The 20,881-nt window shown below is 46.7% G+C and overlaps 1 protein-coding gene across 1 annotated transcript in view; it reads right to left on the bottom strand.

The window, feature by feature from the left end:
- Positions 1–13,392, bottom strand: part of SLC45A4 (solute carrier family 45 member 4) — a 145,185-nt gene extending 131,793 nt beyond the window's left edge. The window contains exon 1 of the mRNA XM_088475216.1: positions 13,197–13,392. The gene's annotated coding sequence lies outside the window, so the exon portion shown is untranslated. The remainder of the gene's footprint in view (positions 1–13,196) is intronic.
- Positions 13,393–20,881: the final 7,489 nt, after the last annotated feature.

Below are 20,881 nucleotides of genomic sequence, written 5' to 3'. Positions count from 1 at the left end.
GCTATGTAACCTCTCCTATTCACCCACCACTCACACCAATGTCACTGTGTGCCCTGTGCACAGACTGCTATGTAGCCTATCCTATTCACCCACCACTCACACCAATGTCACTGTGTGCCCTGTGCACAGACTGCTATGTAGCCTATCCTATTCACCCACCACTCACACCAATGTCACTGTGTGCCCTGTGCACAGACTGCTATGTAGCCTATCCTATTCACCCACCACTCACACCAATGTCACTGTGTGCCCTGTGCACAGACTGCTATGTAACCTCTCCTATTCACCCACCTCTCACACCAATGTCACTGTGTGCCCTGTGCACAGACCGCTATGTAACCTCTCCTATTCACCCACCACTCACACCAATGTCACTGTGTGCCCTGTGCACAGACTGCTATGTAGCCTATCCTATTAATGACCGCGGTCCCAAAGTGGCTCTCCCCCACCCCTTACCGGCTGTGCGCATGGTACCACACCCATCTCTTGCATTGATGATGTCAACATATTTTGTTTGTTATTGCTCTACTTTAACTTGACGCATCGAGATGAAACATAGTGCAGGTTATTTCTAGAAGTTTCCACTACACAATGCTGCAGTTTTTATGCAAATCAGTTCAGTAGATTGTACCCCAGCTTACAGCTTACTGGGAAATATTCAATTCCTACACACCATAAACTAAACCTGCATAAATAACATTCTGACATCTAGGTGGAAGATGGCTGGAGAGGAGAAGGGCACGCTGCCTTCAGTCTCTCATCCTTTTCCTACAACCAGACAACACAAAACTCTCATCAATTATTTAATTCAATTCAGGTTAATACAATGGGGAAATGAAGCCAGGAAAACAGCAGCAGTGTGTCCCAAATGAGACGCTCCTGCTGGACGCCATGAAATAGAAGCGTAGAGGATGACTGCTCTCTTAAGGTGCCCGTACACTGGCAGATCCCGCTGCCTGTCCCGGAGATGAACGCCCTATTTGGCTACACACAAGGACAGAACGCCCGTGCCATTGAGAGCCCAGAGTTGATTTCATTTCTCCCACGTCAGGCCTGATCCAGAGCCGCAAGCTGCACGCCATGCGGATGTTCTCCTAGTTGAGCGATTTGCAACTGCGCATGCACGAAAATTTCTGAAACCCTCCACGGCGCATAAAGGTGCAGCTGCGATCGATTCGGACGGTATCAGAAAGGTAGCTACTAGAAAAATGGGAGAGTCACGCAGTCAATGCAAGCGGCGCACAGCGGCAAACATAGGAGGCCATTGTCAGATGGAGAAACTGCACCTGCCATGGGGTTGGTGCCAGTTTCCATGGTGGGCGCCTCGGTCTTTGCACATTCTGACACATGGCTGTACACAAGGGAAGGAGTTTGTAGCGGCATTTGCATATACTCTCAGATGGGCGACCGCCAATAAACGCCCCTGCGTGTGACTCAGAATCATGCCCAATGTGTGCCCGGGACTACACGCGTATATCTCCCCATATGCAGTGTCGTGCGCATTTCTGTGGCCAATCCACCCCCACTTGTACGCTTCATAGCTGGCATCATTGTCAAGGTGCCCCCGCACCCTGCTAACGCTTGGCGCAAAAGATACCTTTAAAAGCAGGCATAATAACGCAGATGAATAGTGCCTGATTCAGAAAGGCACGCTAACACGATCGCAGCTGCATTTTTGTACGCAAATCAGCTGCGAAAATAACCCAATGTTTGCAAAGATCATACGAGCATAAAGTCACCCACTGCTGCCTTACCTGCGTGCGACGACGTATATCTGCGTGAATATCGGTAACAGACGCACATTAAGAGGCCATCTTGTCCTTGCGGAAGGTCTGACCAGCCGCAGACTGGGCAGCTCTCCTCTCACGCAGAGAGCTCTCATGCTGCGTAGGAGATCGCAAGGGCTAATTTATGCACGCCCATGTAATGGCATTTAAACGGTCAGACACACCTGCGTTTTTCTGACCACCCCCCCGTGTTACCACTCCCAAACACAGAAAACCTGTCAATCACTGTGCGATGTATTCCTATGTGCATGGGTCTGCAATGTGATCATAGCCACACGAACGATCGCTCGATCTGCGTACAGAATCGCCATTGCATACATCTCTGAATCAGGCCCATAAAACGTTGCTTAGCCCGTAATGCCGTAACCACACAGTTACAGCCAATCAGTCTAAGAGGAGAGTTGTTCCATTTGCACTCATCTCTGGTACAGGCTTAGTGAATAAGTGTCGGTGACCGGGGTGGCTGGGTTTGCATATGCTTAGCCCCGAATACAACCACTAAAATCGACTTACGATCAACTTTGCCTAGTCCTCTATAATGGCAGATGAACGGTGACCACACAAATGTCCATCGCCCGCCTGCACATCTGACCGAGCAGAATTGGACGTTCAATGGACTCTTTGATCTGACACGTGCAGAGGTATACAGACCAATTAGATGCAACCTCTTGTATCAGAATAGCAGCCTACCTCCAAGACAACAGACAAAAAAAACGCATCACTTAAAAGTACCCTATTGCGCTACAACGCCCAGCAGTTCATGCATGGAATATGCCCCACTCGCCAGGTCATGCCAGGAGATGTAGAGTCTCAGTCCTGCTTTATGTAGATAGCAGAATACATCAGTCTTATCAGCTTTGTTACACTCTGCTCCTATGTGTGCAAAGCAAGCTGCAGGGTGTATAATGCTCATCGGCCCCACACAAAGGCTGCATATAGAGCCCACCCACCATATCACCTCCCTATTACATGGTGCACTGACTGGTGTGTGATCTCTTGATATCAGGCCTTTAAGGACACATAACAAGTGTCTGGTGTTTATCTCCCTGCGATCAGACTGAAGAGTGCCGCAAGGAAAATGGCAGCAAGACTGAGGGCCGGGACCTGTGGCCCGCCGTGACATTTCTCCCACCACACACATCTTCCAATATGACCCGTGTACGAGCGGTATTGATTCCTGTCTGTGCATTAGTCACGTGAGCAGTAGCAGGGAGCTTGCATGCCGCCTCATTCTACGTTCCTGTTTTCTAGTGCTGTTCGGGGGGGTGGGGGTGGGGGGGGGGGTTACGTGGCTTGCATTAACCCTGAGTCAGCATTTTTGGGGTCGCTCAGCAGCTCAGTTACATAAACCCCTCGGTCCTCGGTCTACCCGGCTTCTGAAAAAAGGGAAGTGCGCTCGTGTGCGACTGGTCATGTGAGGAGCAACCATGCTAAAATAAATTATTACCTCAGCTTTGGAAGAAAAAAAAAAAAAAAAAAAGAAAAATAACATTACATATCAGTATAAGTAGTAACCACTTCCTCGCTGGTGCAGCGGTCACTGAAAAAGGATTGGTTTTTTGCAGTATTGTGTTTTAAAATCAAACAAAAAACAGCAAGTTGACAAAAAAAAGGGTAACGGCCTCGTGCAAGATTCAGGAAGATTTATGTAAGCATTTTCACATCGTGACAAATCTCAGCGTTTGGCAATTTACTACATGTTGCGGATTACCACGGCGCCATCGGTTTTTCCGTTATCATCCCCTTTAAAAAGGTCAGAAAATCTCCATGCAAGAGGGTAACAAAAAAAACTCTTTACACCTGGACTTTGACAGGGAAAGCGGGTGCCCCTCAGTGGTGGACCCCAAAACAGCTGCACCTATAGTAGCTATAGAGGAGGTTCTTTCGCTCCCATGACCGGACAAATACAAAAACTCTGGTGATGATTTAACCTAAGCCAGACGCGTATGCTGCTGAGGTGGTCGGGCCCATCGTGGGATGTGTATGGCTCTACCTACTGGCGAACATTTTAGTATATATATTTTTTTATTTATTTATGTCATTTAAGCCAATTTTGGTACTCTCTCTGCCTTAGGCCCAACCTCTGGAAGTCTAATAAGTGCCATGGGGAGCTCCGCTAAAGAACATAGGGACCATTCAATTCAGAGCATTGGAACAGTCAGACTAAACATCGTACTGGGACCAACTTCCTGGCGCTATTCAACTCCCGCTGAATTGAATCGCCCCAAAGGGTGCCCGATTCCAAGGTCACACGCACTGCCGATGTCTGACGCACTGGAGTGAGGTTTTTCTACAGCAAATGCGTCTAGGTCGCACTGCGTACACGTCCCAACAGTACTGTGAATCTGCACACAGACAAATTCAGTCATACCGTCTCTTACATGAACTAGAAAAGTTCTGAGTGCTACTAGGGGGTGACAGGGAGGTGTTTATGTGGGTGCACGGTGATGCTGCGTCTTATGGGGAGTGTCATGAGCGTCACGGAACGTGACCGCGCACACAAATACCAAACTCAGACTGAGAACCAAACGCTGCTTTAAGTTTTGAAGATGGTGCAACCAATGGGGTAGTGTAAAGATGTACCAAGCTGCATTCGAGAGTCTAAAGACGCTCAAAGGTGGAGTCAGTCTTTGCACATTCGGACGCACGGCTGTACATCAGGGAAGAGCATTAGCATAAAGTCGAAGGCACACAATCGGCCGCCGCTGCGCCCGGTTTAGAATCAGGCCCAGTATGTCCTTTACAATTAAGAGTAAATGCAGCCAGAAAAAAAAAAAAAATATGAACGGACACAGAGTTGGGAACTGCCCGTTTCCTAGTTAAACTCCAACTCGGTGTACGAACGCCCAACCTACCGCAAATAGGGCTGAACGTCCCAATGGAAGCACTGTACTGCCAAAACCGAGACGACTGGAGCTACATGTAATAACACAGCATTTACAACCCTTGTATCCAGGAGATAATTGGCCTTTTTTTTGCTGGATTTTAATTGTGGACTATGAGGAAAGGGGCAGGGGGTAGTGTGGAGAAAGCTGTAACAGGTTTTCAATCTTTGTACGAGACAGAAAGAAAAGTAACATACATACGTATACAGTATACTGTACGTATAATCATTAGTATGACCTTGATACAGATTCTTTTTCCACATAGTCCCCATACTTGTCTAAGCATTTGCTCCAATGGTACACCAAGGCAACTATCCCGTCATAGAAGAAATCAGTGTCGAGCGCCTGAAGCCAAGACATGTCAGCTTGCTGAATTTCCAGGTCGATTGAGAATCTCCTTCCACCCAGGTGCTTCTTCCATGGCCCAAAGAGATGAAAATCACTCAGTGCCAGGTCAGGGCTGTAGGGAGAATGGTTCAGTACCTCCCAATGGTAGCGCTGTAACAACTCAAGAGCACGGTTGGCAGACTGCAGCAATATGATGCCCGTTTGCAGCAACCCAGGTAATTTTTGACGAATTGCCCTCTGTAACCGACTCAGTGTGTCACAATAGCGGACAGCGTTCACAGCATCTCCCTTGATGAGGAAATCAACAAGAAGCATGCCGTTGTGGTCCCAAAACAAGGTCGCCATGACGTTCTTTGCTGATGGAGTTGTTTTGAATACCTCTGAAGGTGGGTAGGATGCATGTTTCCATATTATAGATGCACCCATGTTCCATCGCCTGTAACAATACGCTGCAGTAACTGCGCTCCCTCCTCATTGTACCGCGTCAAGGGCACAGGATACATTCTCATCCTACTGGTTCTATGAGTTGAACCCAGCGTGATCACTTTTTCCTGTGCTCATGAGCGATGTTGTGCACAGTGGCCCTGATTCAGAGCTGGCCGCTCTGACAGAGCGCTCGCTCTGAATCAGGGCCGGCCCTCCTACCTTTTGGAGCGGCCTCCTGGCCTCTCGCATAGCTGTGGGTGACCACCCACAGCTATAGCGAGCGCCCAAAATGATGGTCGTGATGGTCAAGACCATCGCGACCATCGGGCTTGCGACGAGACCCTTGCGGTAGAGTCTCGCTGCCGCAAGCCCTGGAGTGCTTTTGACTATCAGAGCCAAAAGCACTCCCACTGACTTCACTAGTGAGGTCAGTGGGGCCGGCCCCAGATGGTAGGCGTTCCCATGGGAACGCCGCCGTCTGGGCAGCCACGCCCCCGGCACGCCCACCAAAGGGGGCGTGCTATTAGTCACCATCGACAGCACGCCCCCTTTGGTGCAAGACCCATAACGACGGCTTGGCCGTCGTTATTCGGGTTTCGTGCATGCGCACAACAGAGCCGCCTCCGTCGTGCGCATGTGCACTTGGGTAACATCGACCCGCTTGCAAACAGGTCTGAATCAGGCCCAGTACCCACTGAGATGTTCAGTTCCTCAGCAATATCACAAACTCTAATGCGTCTGTCCTCCTGAATCAGACCTTCGTTACGGCACAAGCTGCCATCTGTGGTGAATCGCTGCTCATCTTGAATGTCTGTCCTGCCATTATCAAAGGCAGTGCCCCAAACCCAAACCTGGTTCCGTGACACGCTGCCATCACCGTACACCTCGACAAGTTAGCGATGAATTTCGGCTGCTGATGTGCCCTTTAACGCAGAAATCTGATCACACGACGCACCTCAATGTTTCCGCCGGCCCCGCCATCTTACAGCGGATGTTGGGACAGTATGACTGATATGGAGGTGCAGTCTAATAGCTGTAAAGGGAAGCAGTGGTCTATCCGCTCTGGCCTGGCAGGAAATTAGAATTAAATAGATATAGACTTTTCAAGGCTGATGTCCCTATGGACTGCACAGGGCGTCATTTACCTATAGCGTTCCCTCTCTACAACTTCCAATGTTTGCACGATACTGATGTGGGACAAAAGGGGAGAAGATCCCCAAAATGTTGCCTTTCTTTGACCTAAACATCTTGCATTTTACAGGATGTGTTTTTATGGGGAAACAAGGTGACAAATTTAGAAAACCTAAAAGAATAAAAAGAAATATTTGTGTATTGTGCCGCGCGATAATGTTTCTCACATCACGCACCAACACCACAAGTAGTAACGACGATAGGCGGATAATTTAGCATATTTTAGTCATAATACAAAATAATTGGAATTTTTTTTTTTTTAAATAAATTGTATATGGAGAAGGCAATCCAATATCCGTATACCCAATTACCAAACCACGGTGGTATATTTACTAAGGATCGTTTTATCAAAGTTCTCTGTGGGCTGGATATAAAAAGGCAACGACAACAAACACAAAACAAGATCGATTTTACATGTACTACTATCGCCCTATTAAATCCAGCCCTCTTGTCAGCTTTGAAAAAACAAAACACCTTTAGTAAAATACACCCCATAATCTCAAATGTCCTGACGGTTCATGAACACCCCAAGCGCGCATGCACAGTTGCGATGTCCACAGTCTAATAAGAAACCTGTTTTTGTTTTCTTGTCTTTTTCTTTTTTGTTTAATATTCCTGGCAAGTATGTGATATTAGTAGCTGACTTGGCATAATATAGGGACACATGGCTGCTGATCTATGGCTGTCTCCTGACCTACTTCTGCAGGTGTAGTATTACCGGATTGCGAGGGAAGCAGGTAAACCAGTCTGTATTTTTGGATGCTATGATAACAATATCTTCTATATCGCATGACAAGCACCAAGAAGGGGTCCTGCACTTTCACAGCCCTGCTCAGCTGGTTCTCTTGGCACAGGAACACTGCTCTCTCGCCTGCCAGCAGCAACACGTAAACCTGCTGAAATGTTAATGTTCATTTTATTGCGTTTAATATATTTGTCCAACAGCACTGAATTCTGGGAAGTGCAGTTGCCAGACAAAAAATGAATAAGCAACATCCATGAGTAATAGAAAACCGAGCAATGTGCCCCCCCCTAAGCTATACACAGTGGAGTGTGTCAGTCTGTGGACTGAAACAATATTTGGTACTTGTTAATTATAAGGGTGCCACATGAAAAATGAATTCTGCCACCTGTCACTTCAAGTATGTAATGCTCCCTCCTGTGCAAATTGTCTTTATTTAGGTAATACTGGATATGGGTGCCTCTGGAATATATGACAGTTCTCTGACCCAATCATCAACACAGGACAGTCCTCTGTCCAAATCTTTCAGAATGACTTAAACCGATGGAGGGCATCAGCAGGCATTCCATGAGGCAATATCGGGGCGGGTGAAGAGAAATTCATCCTCCATCACCAGCACTCGACTCACATTCAGAGGGCGACTCGATTGTTTTGCCATTGGCTGTTTTTTTATTTTTTATTTTTTTTTTAATTTAAAGGCGCCCAACAGAGCTATTCAATTGTTGCTCCGTCTGAGCAAGATCGCTAGTGGTGCTGGCATTTCTGCTCGCATCCTCAGGAGGGTGCGAGCAGAAATGTGCGAGAGACCCGTGGTTGGGGAGCACTAACCAGAACTTTAGCCGTGTTTAGCCGTTTTACATGGCTAAGCCCGGTCTAAAAGGGCGATAATTAAATGAGCTCCCAGAACAATTGAATTGCAACACTGGTCGCTCATTAATTATCGCCACCCACGTAACATTTGAATCTCTGCCTCAAAATAAGCAAATCCTCCCTGGAGTGACCGATGCACAGAGACCACGTATCAAGTGGAGCCCGTATAATTACCAAGTGCACAATATTCATTACAACACATCCAACACGTCCATGACATCAAAGTTCCTAGTAAATGTATCATTTCACCAATGTCTGAACACACACTACATACAGTGCTAGAGAATATGATTTTATAAAGAGTAAGAATTAATGTGCACAAGTTAGATACATTTACATAAGGCAGATACAGCAGTGGTAGGGCATGCCCAGCGATACAGTGGGTTATTGTGGGGAGGGGAAGGGAGGGTTGAGTGCAGCCTATTGCTCCAGAAGCATTAAGTATGTCCCCAAGTAGAGCATGGTAAAAACAAATGTGTAACAGCCAGGATAGGTTACTAATGTGATCAAATACAGGCGAAAATACGAAAAACACAAACATCTGCGTCGCTGTGACAACACAGGTCCTACACGCAATGCCCCTAGGACCATGGTGCATTTGTGTAGAACACCCCTGCTATTACCGTATGCCCTTTACTTCGAGAAACGCATATCCCCTAACATAACAAAATACTGCTAAGGACTGACAGACCGCGTGAGTGACACCGTTCTGTTTAAACCTTTCAATTATTTAAGGCAGGTTATTCAGCTCTTTCATGCACACAGTCTTTAATCCAGGTGCATGGCAAATATGGGCTTAATTTGTTGTTTAAATGATCTACTAACACAAAAAAAAAAAAAATAAGTGCAAATGCCACTAGTACGAGTCACTTTTAAACAAGAGCCTCATTCAGAAGGCACGTTACACAGCACAGCGGCAAGATGAAGTAACAAGTGACTCGCAATTACTATTAACATTCTGTGCAATGCAGAACAAGGGCTTATCATCGACCTTTTATATGCATGAAATAAAGGTCTGCTGTAATAAATCTATCTTGGCCTGCAGCAGGCACGAACTATAGGACAGTGCAGATCGCATACAGGAGCATTTTAGAGAGTTTTATTTTCAAGGTCATTGAGTGCCATCACTGCAAGCACGGTGATACACAAACTAAACGCTCTGTGCATAGCAGAGGAGGCTTATCTACATACATGCAATACAGAAATGGCGCTAATACATGTATAAGCATCTGTAAATAAAGAGTTCTGATGTCATTTGTATCATAAGGATTAATGCCCCCCCCCATTCTATAAATTATCAGAATATTATACCTCACCTTATAGATCAGTCACCTGTATAAAAGCTTTTGATGGTCACACGGACCCTATATAAAATGTACAATACAGGGCACATGAGCTTGTATATAAAATGACGCAATCATGTACTGTAAATATTAATACAAGGATTAAGTCAACAAAAATATAAATACGAATGAGCAAATACACAATGTGGCATTAGGTGATTTTTTTTTTTTACTAATCGATATCAGCTATGGAATTGGCTACACCTCATAACCCTAACCCAGCAACAATCCCTACAATGTACAATGTCAATGCAGTCAACACACTGCAGAGAGGAGGTGCAATGTCAGAGACACACTCTATAGACATGTAAACCAGCAGAGAGATTCTCTGGTGAACACACTACACAAATTCACACACAAAACACAGTGCACGGTATACACAAACCCTGGAGGCCAACACAATCTGCAACAAAGCACACAACATACAAACTGCACTCACCCCCCCCCCCCCCAAATACACATCAGCCACTGTAACAGATAGGAGCTGTCCCCGTCCTGCAAAATGAATAACCAACTTCCCTAATAAACTTATATAAATGGCAAACAAGGAAGGAACGGAAGACAATGTCAGCATGCAAAAAACGCAGCACAGCAACAACAGAACAACCACCATATCGTATATGTACTAAAGAGAAGAATTATCACAGAAGTCAGGACCAAATCCATTACAGCAGGTAAAAATACTCCAGGACAGGCTGTGCGGGTTTTTTTTTTTTCCCAGGTTCTCTTACATAAATCAATGAGGAGGATATGTCAGAGTATAATCCTGGCAAGAAGGAACATTTGCGCTGCAGAGAGGAGACTCCGTCCATTACAGAGTGTCTGACACATCTGTGTGTATAAGGGGTCTCACCATCGCCCGTGACTGCCCAGCACTGCCAGGTTAGCGGAGATATATTGCGAGTGGAAATGCAGAGTAACTAAGCAAAACCTCTTTACCACACGCACTAAAATTAGATTGCAAGCGGTCAGAGGCAAATGAACGCAAATGTACTCGAAATACTCCGCTCCATATTCCAGCATAAACTATTCAAATTAGGGATTTATAGGAAAAACTGCCTAATCATTATGGCCTGCGGCCCTTGCTGGTTATTTTTGTTTATTTAGTTTACAATGTTGGGTGAAATTCTAGAACTGCATCAAAACAGTTTTATGGAGAGCCATAATGCAGATTGCGGAGATAAACATCATGGTGACAGGCTGCACAGCCATCGATCTTTCTGGACATGGCAAAAAACAAACAAACAGGACATCCAGGGGCTATGTAATGTAATGCAACCAAAACCGCACATAAGCATTGTACTGTGGTACTGAGCACCACACAGTAACCTGGCCATGGACCATAGAGCAACACTGCTGGTTGTGTGGAATTAAACCCAGACACGAATGCACCAAAATGCATTACTTGTAAATACTGCAATGAAAAAAAACAGGAATCCAGAATGTCCAGAAGAATGATTTTCCAAATATAGTACATATAAAATATATTAGAGTGTAATATATATATATATATATATATATATATATATATATATATATTTATTTTTTTATTTTATTTTATTTATTTATTTTTTACCGTCCTACAGGAAACTGGAGCTAGGGTGAAGGGCCCTGTTTTGCAGCTTTGAGCTGTGTTTTTATTGAATATACAAGTAGACAGAAAACAACTACCAGTCTCCAGACTACTTCAGTAAGACAGGAATTTGTGGCGTGCTCTCATTGCTACCTCAGCTAAACAATAACACATAAATGCCCTCTAACCCAACAGTAGGAATTCCTCTGTTGTGCAGGACCCAGGTACCAGCCAGGAGGTGTAATAATAAAAATCCACCTCTTCAAGTTTACGACATATGAGAGAAATCGACCTGATGTGTGAACCAATAGTCACAGACGATACACGGTGTGTGTAAGAACATTGAATTGCAAGCTCTGCAGATGGGTCCACAGGAGAAAGAGCTGACTGGCTAGAACCTCAGGATAATTATATACCAGTGATGAATGTGATAGGGAGTGAATGACATAATTAGCAGGTTAGTCCACAAACAGTTGGTAGATTGTGTAGTAAACAGATGTGTTAAAGGTCATTTTTTGGGGGGGCCAGCCCGATTACAAATGACAAATTCTACTTGTAAACTGACAATGAGTGTGTCAACTCCACAAGTGAGTGCAAGAATAGGCATCAGAGGGCAAGCTATGCAGGTAAATGCACTGGCTAGGCATCAGAAGGCACTGACAGGCATCAGAGGACAAGCTATGTGGGTAAATACATCTACAGGAAATAGAGTGTAAGTTCTGTGGGTAAATGCACTGGCAGGCATCAGAGGGCAAGCTCTCAGGGTAAATGCACTGAGAAAAATCAGTGTGCATGCTCTGTGGGTAAATGCACTGGCAGGCATCAGAGGGCATGCTCTGCGGGAAAATGCATTGACAGGGAACAGAGTGTGATCTCTGTGGGTAAATTAATTGACAGGGAATAGAGTGTAAGCTCTGCGGATAAATGCATTGACTAGGAATACAGTGTAAGCTCTGCGGGTAAAAGCATTGACTGGGAATAGAGTGTAAGCTCTGCGGGTAAAAGCATCGACAGTGAGCTCTGCAGGTAAACGCATTGACAAGGAATAGAGTGTAAGCTCTGTGGGTAAATACACCGACAAAGAATAAAGTGTAAGCTCTGCGTGAAATACACTGACAAGAACTAGAGTGTAAGCTCTGCGGGAAAATGCATTGACAGGGAACAGAGTGTGATCTCTGTGGGTAAATTAATTGACAGGGAATAGAGTGTAAGCTCTGCGGATAAATGCATTGACTAGGAATACAGTGTAAGCTCTGCGGGTAAAAGCATTGACTGGGAATAGAGTGTAAGCTCTGCGGGTAAAAGCATCGACAGTGAGCTCTGCAGGTAAACGCATTGACAAGGAATAGAGTGTAAGCTCTGTGGGTAAATACACCGACAAAGAATAAAGTGTAAGCTCTGCGTGAAATACACTGACAAGAACTAGAGTGTAAGCTCTGCGGGTAAATACACTGACAAGGAATAGAGACTAAGCTCTGCGGGTAAATACACTGACAAGGAATAGAGACTAAGCTCTGCGGGTAAATACACTGACAAGAACTAGAGTGTAAGCTCTGCGGGTAAGTACACTGACAAGGAATAGAGAGTAAGCTCTGGGGGTAAGTACACTGACAAGGAATAGAGAGTAAGCTCTGCGGGAAATACACTGACAACAAATAGAGTGTAAGCTCTGCGGGTAAATGCACTGACAAGGAATAGAGTGTAAGCTCTGCGGGCAAATGCACAGACAAGGAATAGAGTGTAAGCTCTGCGGGTAAATGCACAGACAAGGAATAGAGTGTAAGCTCTGCGGGCAAATGCACAGACAAGGAATAGAGTGTAAGCTCTGCGGGTAAATGCACTGACAAGGAATAGAGTGTAAGCTCTGCGGGTAAATACACTGACAGGGATCAGAGTATGAGCTCTGAGGGTAACTGCACTGTCAGTATCTGGCTGCACACACAGAGATTAGACTGCAAGCTCTGCGGCCGGGATGCACCTGTCACAGCAGTGATGAAGGTCAGGAGCGGAGCACGGAATGGAGGCTTGTACCTTGGGGCGGTGATGGCAGGAAATGGTGGGATGAGGGCTCCTCCGCCTCGGCTGGAATCCCCGGTGATAAGGCCGCTGCGGCGCGGTGTCCCCGGTATATATAGGCTGGGCTGTGTGTATCCCGGGAAGGAGGAGCTGGGACCCGGCCTCCTCACCGACACTTCGGCCTTCCGTTGACGCAGTTCATTAATATGCAGCAGTCTGCAGGGGGCGGGGTGGGAGCAAGATTGGGCGCTGATTGGCTGCCGGTGAGCTCGGTGGGCGTGCCTACAGCCGGTGCATGAGATGACTCAGAGATGGTTGTTGCCAGGATCCGGACCAGGGGATCCCGGAATGGCGCCGACACCGAGTGTGTCATGTACTGTACTCCTATCCCAGGGAGGGGACACTCAATGGGAGAAGGGCATAGTGTGAGGAGAGATACTCTATTAGTGTGATAGGGAATAGTGTGAGGAGAGATACACTATTATTGTGATAGGGAATAGTGTGAGGAGAGATACACTATTATTGTGATAGGGAATAGTGTGAGGAGAGATACACTATTGTGATAGGGAATAGTGTGAGGGGAGATGCGGTATTAGTGTGATAGGGAATAGTGTGAGGAGAGATACACTATTAGTGTGATAGGGAATAGTGTGAGGAGAGATACACTATTATTGTGATAGGGAATAGTGTGAGGAGAGATACACTATTGTGATAGGGAATAGTGTGAGGGGAGATGCGGTATTAGTGTGACAGGGCATAGTGTGAGGAGAGATACACTATTGTGATAGGGAACAGTGAGGGGAGATGAGGTATTAGTGTGACAGGGAATAGTGTGAGGGGAGATGCGGTATTAGTGTGACAGGGAATAGTGTGAGGGGAGATGCGGTATTAGTGTGACAGGGAATAGTGTGAGGGGAGATACGGTATTAGTGTGACAGGGAATAGCGTGAGGGGAGATGCGGTATTAGTGTGACAGGGAATAGCGTGAGGGGAGATGCGGTATTAGTGTGACAGGGAATAGCGTGAGGGGAGATGCGGTATTAGTGTGACAGGGAATAGCGTGAGGGGAGATGCGTTATTAGTGTGACAGGGAATAGTGTGAGGGGAGATGCGGTATTAGTGTGACAGGGAATAGTGTGAGGGGAGATGCGGTATTAGTGTGACAGGGAATAGCGTGAGGGGAGACGCGGTATTAGTGTGACAGGGAATAGTGTGAGGGGAGATGCGGTATTAGTGTGACGGAATAGTGTGAGGGGAGATGCGGTATTAGTGTGACGGAATAGTGTGAGGGGAGATGCGGTATTAGTGTGATAGGGAATAGTGTGAGGGGACATGCAGTATTAGTGTGACGGAATAGTGTGAGGGTGATGCGGTATTAATGTGACAGGGAATAGTGTGAGGGGAGATGCGGTATTAGTGTGACAGGGAATAGTGTGAGGGGAGATGCGGTATTAGTGTGATAGGGAATAGTGTAAGAGGGCATGCAGTATTAGTGTGACGGAATAGTGTGAGGGTGATGCAGTAGTGTGAGGGGAGATGCGGTATTAGTGTGACAGGGAATAGTGTGAGGGGAGATGTGATATTAGTGTGATAGGGAATAGTGTGAGGGAAGATGCGGTATTAGTGTGACAGGGAATAGTGTGAGGGGAGATACGGTATTAGTGTGACAGGGAATAGTGTGAGGGGAGATGCTGTGTTAGTGTGACGCAAGAGTGTGAGGGGAGATGCAGTATTAGTGTGTCAGGGAATAGTGTGAGAGGAGATGCGGTATTAGTGTGACGGAATAGTTGGAGGGGAGATGCGGTATTAGTGTGACGGAATAGTGTGAGGGGAGGTGCGGTATTAGTGTGACAGAGAATAGTGTGAGGGGAGATGCGGTATTAGTGTGACAGGGAATAGTGTGAGGGGAGATACGGTATTAGTGTGACAGGGAATAGTGTGAGGGGACATGCGGTATTAGTGTGACAGGGAATAATGTGAGGGGAGATGCGGTATTAGTGTGATAGGGAATAGTGTGAGGGGACATGCAGTATTAGTGTGACGGAATAGTGTGAGGGTGATGAGGTATTAATGTGACAGGGAATAGTGTGAGGGGAGATGCGGTATTAGTGTGACGGAATAGTGTGAGGGGAGATGCGGTATTAGTGTGATAGGGAATAGTGTAAGAGGGCATGCAGTATTAGTGTGACAGGGAATAGTGTGAGGGTGATGCAGTATTAGTGTGACGAAATAGTGTGAGGGGAGATGCGGTATTAGTGTGACAGGGAATAGTGTGAGGGGAGATGTGATATTAGTGTGATAGGGAATAGTGTGAGGGAAGATGCGGTATTAGTGTGATAGGGAATAGTGTGAGGGGAGATACGGTATTAGTGTGACAGGGAATAGTGTGAGGGGAGATGCTGTGTTAGTGTGACGCAATAGTGTGAGGGGAGATGCGGTATTAGTGTGACGGAAGATACAGTATTAGTGTGTCAGGGAATAGTGTGAGAGGAGATGCGGTATTAGTGTGACGGAATAGTTGGAGGGGAGATGCGGTATTAGTGTGACAGAATAGTGTGAGGGGAGGTGCGGTATTAGTGTGACAGAGAATAGTGTGAGGGGAGATGCGGTATTAATGTGACAGGGAATAGTGTGAGGGGAGATGCGGTATTAGTGTGACGGAATAGTGTGAGGGGAGGTGCGGTATTAGTGTGACAGGGAATAGTGTGAGGGGAGATACAGTATTAGTGTGACAGGGAATAGTGGGAGGGGAGATGCGGTATTACTGTGACGGAATAGTGTGAAGGGAGGTGCGGTATTAGTGTGATGGAATAGTGTGAGGGGAGATGCGGTATTAGTGTTACAGGGAATAGTGTGAGGGGAGATGCGGTATTAGTGTGACAGGGAATAGCGCGAGGGGAGATACGGTATTAGTGTGACAGGGAATAGTGTGAGGGGAGATGCGGTATTAGTGTGAAAGGGAATAGTGTGAGGGGAGATGCGGTATTAGTGTGACAGGGAATAGTGTGAGGGGAGATGCGGTATTAGTGTGACAGGGAATAGTGTGAGGGGAGATGCAGTATTAGTGTGACAGGGAATAGTGTGAGGGGAGATGCGGTATTAGTGTGACAGGGAATAGTGTGAGGGGAGATGCGGTATTAGTGTGACAGGGAATAGTGTGAGGGGAGATGCGGTATTAGTGTGACGGAATAGTGTGAGGGGACATGCGGTATTAGTGTGACAGGGAATAGTGTGAGGGGAGATGCGGTATTAGTGTGACGGAATAGTGAGGGGACATGCGGTATTAGTGTGACAGGGAATAGTGTGAGGGTGATGCGGTATTAGTGTGACATTGAATAGTGTGAGGGGAGATGCGGTATTAGTGTGACAGGGAATAGTGTGAGGGGAGATACAGTATTAGTGTGACAGGGAATAGTGGGAGGGGAGATGCGGTATTACTGTGACGGAATAGTGTGAGGGGAGGTTCGGTATTAGTGTGATGGAATAGTGTGAGGGGAGATGCGGTATTAGTGTGACGGAATAGTGTGAGGGAAGATGCGGTATTAGTGTGACGGAATAGTGTGAGGGGAGATACGGTATTAGTGTGACAGGGAATAGTGTGAGGGGAGATGCTGTATTAGTGTGACGCAATAGTGTGAGGGGAGATGCAGTATTAGTGTGACAGGGAATAGTGTGACGGGAGATACAGTATTAGTGTGTCAGGGAATAGTGTGAGAGGAGATGCGATATTAGTGTGACGGAATAGTTGGAGGGGAGATGCGGTATTAGTGTGACGGAATAGTGTGAGGGGAGGTGCGGTATTAGTGTGACAGAGAATAGTGTGAGGGGAGATGCGGTAATAGTGTGACAGGGAATAGTGTGAGTGGAGATACGGTATTAGTGTGACAGGGAATAGTGTGAGGGGACATGCGGTATTAGTGTGACAGGGAATAATGTGAGGGGAGATGCGGTATTAGTGTGACAGGGAATAGTGTGAGGGGACATGCAGTATTAGTGTGACAGGGAATAGTGTGAGGGTGATGCGGTATTAGTGTGACAGGGAATAGTGTGAGGGGAGATGCGGTATTAGTGTGACAGAGAATAGTGTGAGGGGAGATGCGGTAATAGTGTGACAGGGAATAGTGTGAGGGGAGATACGGTATTAGTGTGACAGGGAATAGTGTGAGGGGACATGCGGTATTAGTGTGACAGGGAATAATGTGAGGGGAGATGCGGTATTAGTGTGATAGGGAATAGTGTGAGGGGACATGCGGTATTAGTGTGACAGGGAATAGTGTGAGGGTGATGCGGTATTAGTGTGACAGGGAATAGTGTGAGGCGAGATGCGGTATTAGTGTGACAGGGAATAGTGTGAGGGGAGATGCGGTATTAGTGTGATAGGGAATAGTGTGAGGGGACATGCAGTATTAGTGTGACAGGGAATAGTGTGCGGGTGATGCGGTATTAGTGTGACGAAATAGTGTGAGGGGAGATGCGGTATTAGTGTGACAGGGAATAGTGTGAGGGGTGATGTGATATTAGTGTGATAGGGAATAGTGTGAGGGAAGATGCGGTATTAGTGTGATAGGGAATAGTGTGAGGGGAGATACGGTATTAGTGTGACAGGGAATAGTGTGAGGGGAGATGCTGTGTTAGTGTGACGCAATAGTATGAGGGGAAATGCAGTATTAGTGTGACGGAAGATACAGTATTAGTGTGTCAGGGAATAGTGTGAGAGGAGATGCGGTATTAGTGTGACGGAATAGTTGGAGGGGAGATGCGGTATTAGTGTGACGGAATAGTGTGAGGGGAGGTGCGGTATTAGTGTGACAGAGAATAGTGTGAGGGGAGATGCGGTATTAATGTGACAGGGAATAGTGTGAGGGGAGATGCGGTATTAGTGTGACGGAATAGTGTGAGGGGAGGTGCGGTATTAGTGTGACGGAATAGTGTGAGGGGAGATACAGTATTAGTGTGACAGGGAATAGTGGGAGGGGAGATGCGGTATTACTGTGACGGAATAGTGTGAGGGGAGGTGCGGTATTAGTGTGATGGAATAGTGTGAGGGGAGATGCGGTATTAGTGTTACAGGGAATAGCGTGAGGGGAGATGCGGTATTAGTGTGACGGAATAGCGTGAGGGGAGATATGGTATTAGTGTGACAGGGAATAGTGTGAGGGAAGATGCGTTATTAGTGTGAAAGGGAATAGTGTGAGGGGAGATACGGTATTAGTGTGACAGGGAATAGTGTGAGGGGAGATGCGTTATTAGTGTGACAGGGAGTAGTGTGAGGGGAGATGCGGTATTAGTGTGACAGGGAATAGTGTGAGGGGAGATGCGGTATTAGTGTGACGGAATAGTGTGAGGGGACATGCGGTATTAGTGTGACGGAATAGTGTGAGGGGAGATGCGGTATTAGTGTGACAGGGAATTGTGAGGGGACATGCGGTATTAGTGTTGCAGGGAATAGTGTGAGGGTGATGCGGTATTAGTGTGACATTGAATAGTGTGAGGGGAGATGCTGTATTAGTGTGACAGGGAATAGTGTGAGGGGAGATACAGTATTAGTGTGACAGGGAATAGTGGGAGGGGAGATGCGGTATTACTGTGACAGGGAATAGTGTGAGGGGAGGTGCGGTATTAGTGTGATGGAATAGTGTGAGGGGAGATGCGGTATTAGTGTTACAGGGAATAGTGTGAGAGGAGATGCGGTATTAGTGTGACAGGGAATAGCGTGAGGGGAGTTACGGTATTAGTGTGACAGGGAATAGTGTGAGGGGAGATGCGGTATTAGTGTGAAAGGGAATAGTGTGAGGGGAGATGCGGTATTAGTGTGACAGGGAATAGTGTGAGGGGAGATGCGGTATTAGTGTGACAGGGAATAGTGTGAGAGGAGATGCGGTATTAGTGTGACAGGGAATAGTGTGAGGGGAGATGCGGTATTAGTGTGACAGGGAATAGTGTGAGGGGAGATGCGGTATTAGTGTGATGGAATAGTTTGAGGGGAGATGCGGTATTAGGGTGACGGAATAGTATGAGGAGACATGCGGTATTAGTGTGACAGGGAATAGTGTGAGGGGACATGCGGTATTAGTGTGACAGGGAATAGTGTGAGGGGAGATGCGGTATTAGTGTGACAGGGAATAGTGTGAGGGGATATGCGGTATTAGTGTGACAGGGAATAGTGTGAGAGGAGATGCGGTATTAGTGTGACAGGGAATAGTGTGAGGGGAGATGCGGTATTAGTGTGACAGGGAATAGTGTGAGGGGAGATGCGGTATTAGTGTGACAGGGAATAGTTTGAGGGGAGATGCGGTATTAGGGTGACGGAATAGTGTGAGGAGACATGCGGTATTAGTGTGACAGGGAATAGTGTGAGGGGACATGCGGTATTAGTGTGACAGGGAATAGTGTGAGGGGAGATGCGGTATTAGTGTGACAGGGAATAGTGTGAGGGGAGATGCGGTATTAGTGTGACAGGGAATAGTGTGAGGGTGATGCGGTATTAGTGTGACATTGAATAGTGTGAGGGGAGATGCGGTATTAGTGTGACGGAATAGTGTGAGAGGAGATGTGATATTAGTGTGATAGGGAATAGTGTGAGGGGACATGCAGTATTAGTGTGATGGAATAGTGTGAGGAGAGATACAGTATTAGTGTGACGGAATAGTGTGAGGGAAGATGCGGTATTAGTGTGACGGAATAGTGTGAGGGGAGATACGGTATTTGTGTGACGCAATAGTGTGAGGGGAGATGCAGTATTAGTGTGACAGGGAATAGTGTGACGGGAGATACAGTATTAGTGTGTCAGGGAATAGTGTGAGAGGAGATGCGGTATTAGTGTGACGGAATAGTTGGAGGGGAGATGCGGTATTAGTGTGACGGAATAGTGTGAGGGGAGGTACGGTATTAGTGTGACAGAGAATAGTGTGAGGAGGTGCGGTATTAGTGTGACAGGGAATAGTGTGAGGGGAGATACGGTATTAGTGTGACAGGGAATAGTGTGAGGGGACATGCGGTATTAGTGTGACAGGGAATAGTGTGAGGGGAGATGCGGTATTAGTGTGAAAGGGAATAGTGTGAGGGGACATGCGGTATTAGTGTGACAGGGAATAGTGTGAGGGTGATGCGGTATTAGCGTGACAGGGAATAGTGTGAGGGGAGATGCGGTATTAGTGTGACGGAATAGTGTGAGGGGAGATGCGGTATTAGTGTGATAGGGAATAGTTTGAGGGGACATGCGGTATTAGTGTGACAGGGAATAGTGTGAGGGGGATGCGGTATTAGTGTGACGGAATAGTGTGATGGGAGATGCGGTATTAGTGTGACAGGGAATAGTGTGAGGGGAGATGTGATATTAGTGTGATAGGGAATAGTGTGAGGGGAGATGCAGTATTAGTGTGACGGAATAGTGTGCGGAGAGATACAGTATTAGTGTGACGGAATAGTGTGAGGGAAGATGCGGTATTAGTGTGACAGGGAATAGTGTGAGGGGAGATACAGTATTAGTGTGACAGGGAATAGTGTGAGGGGAGATGCTGTATTAGTGTGACGCAATAGTGTGAGGGGAGATGCAGTATTAGTGTGACGGAAGATACAGTATTAGTGTGTCAGGGAATAGTGTGAGAGGAGATGCGGTATTAGTGTGACGGAATAGTTGGAGGGGAGATGCGGTATTAGTGTGACGGAATACTGTGAGGGGAGGTGCGGTATTAGTGTGA

This window comes from Taudactylus pleione, unplaced genomic scaffold (genome assembly GCF_031769625.1).
Source record: "Taudactylus pleione unplaced genomic scaffold, aTauple2 ptg000168l, whole genome shotgun sequence".
Taxonomy (NCBI): domain Eukaryota; kingdom Metazoa; phylum Chordata; class Amphibia; order Anura; family Myobatrachidae; genus Taudactylus; species Taudactylus pleione.
Note: the sequence above shows the minus strand (reverse complement) of the source record. Positions and strands in the feature narration are given on the sequence as shown.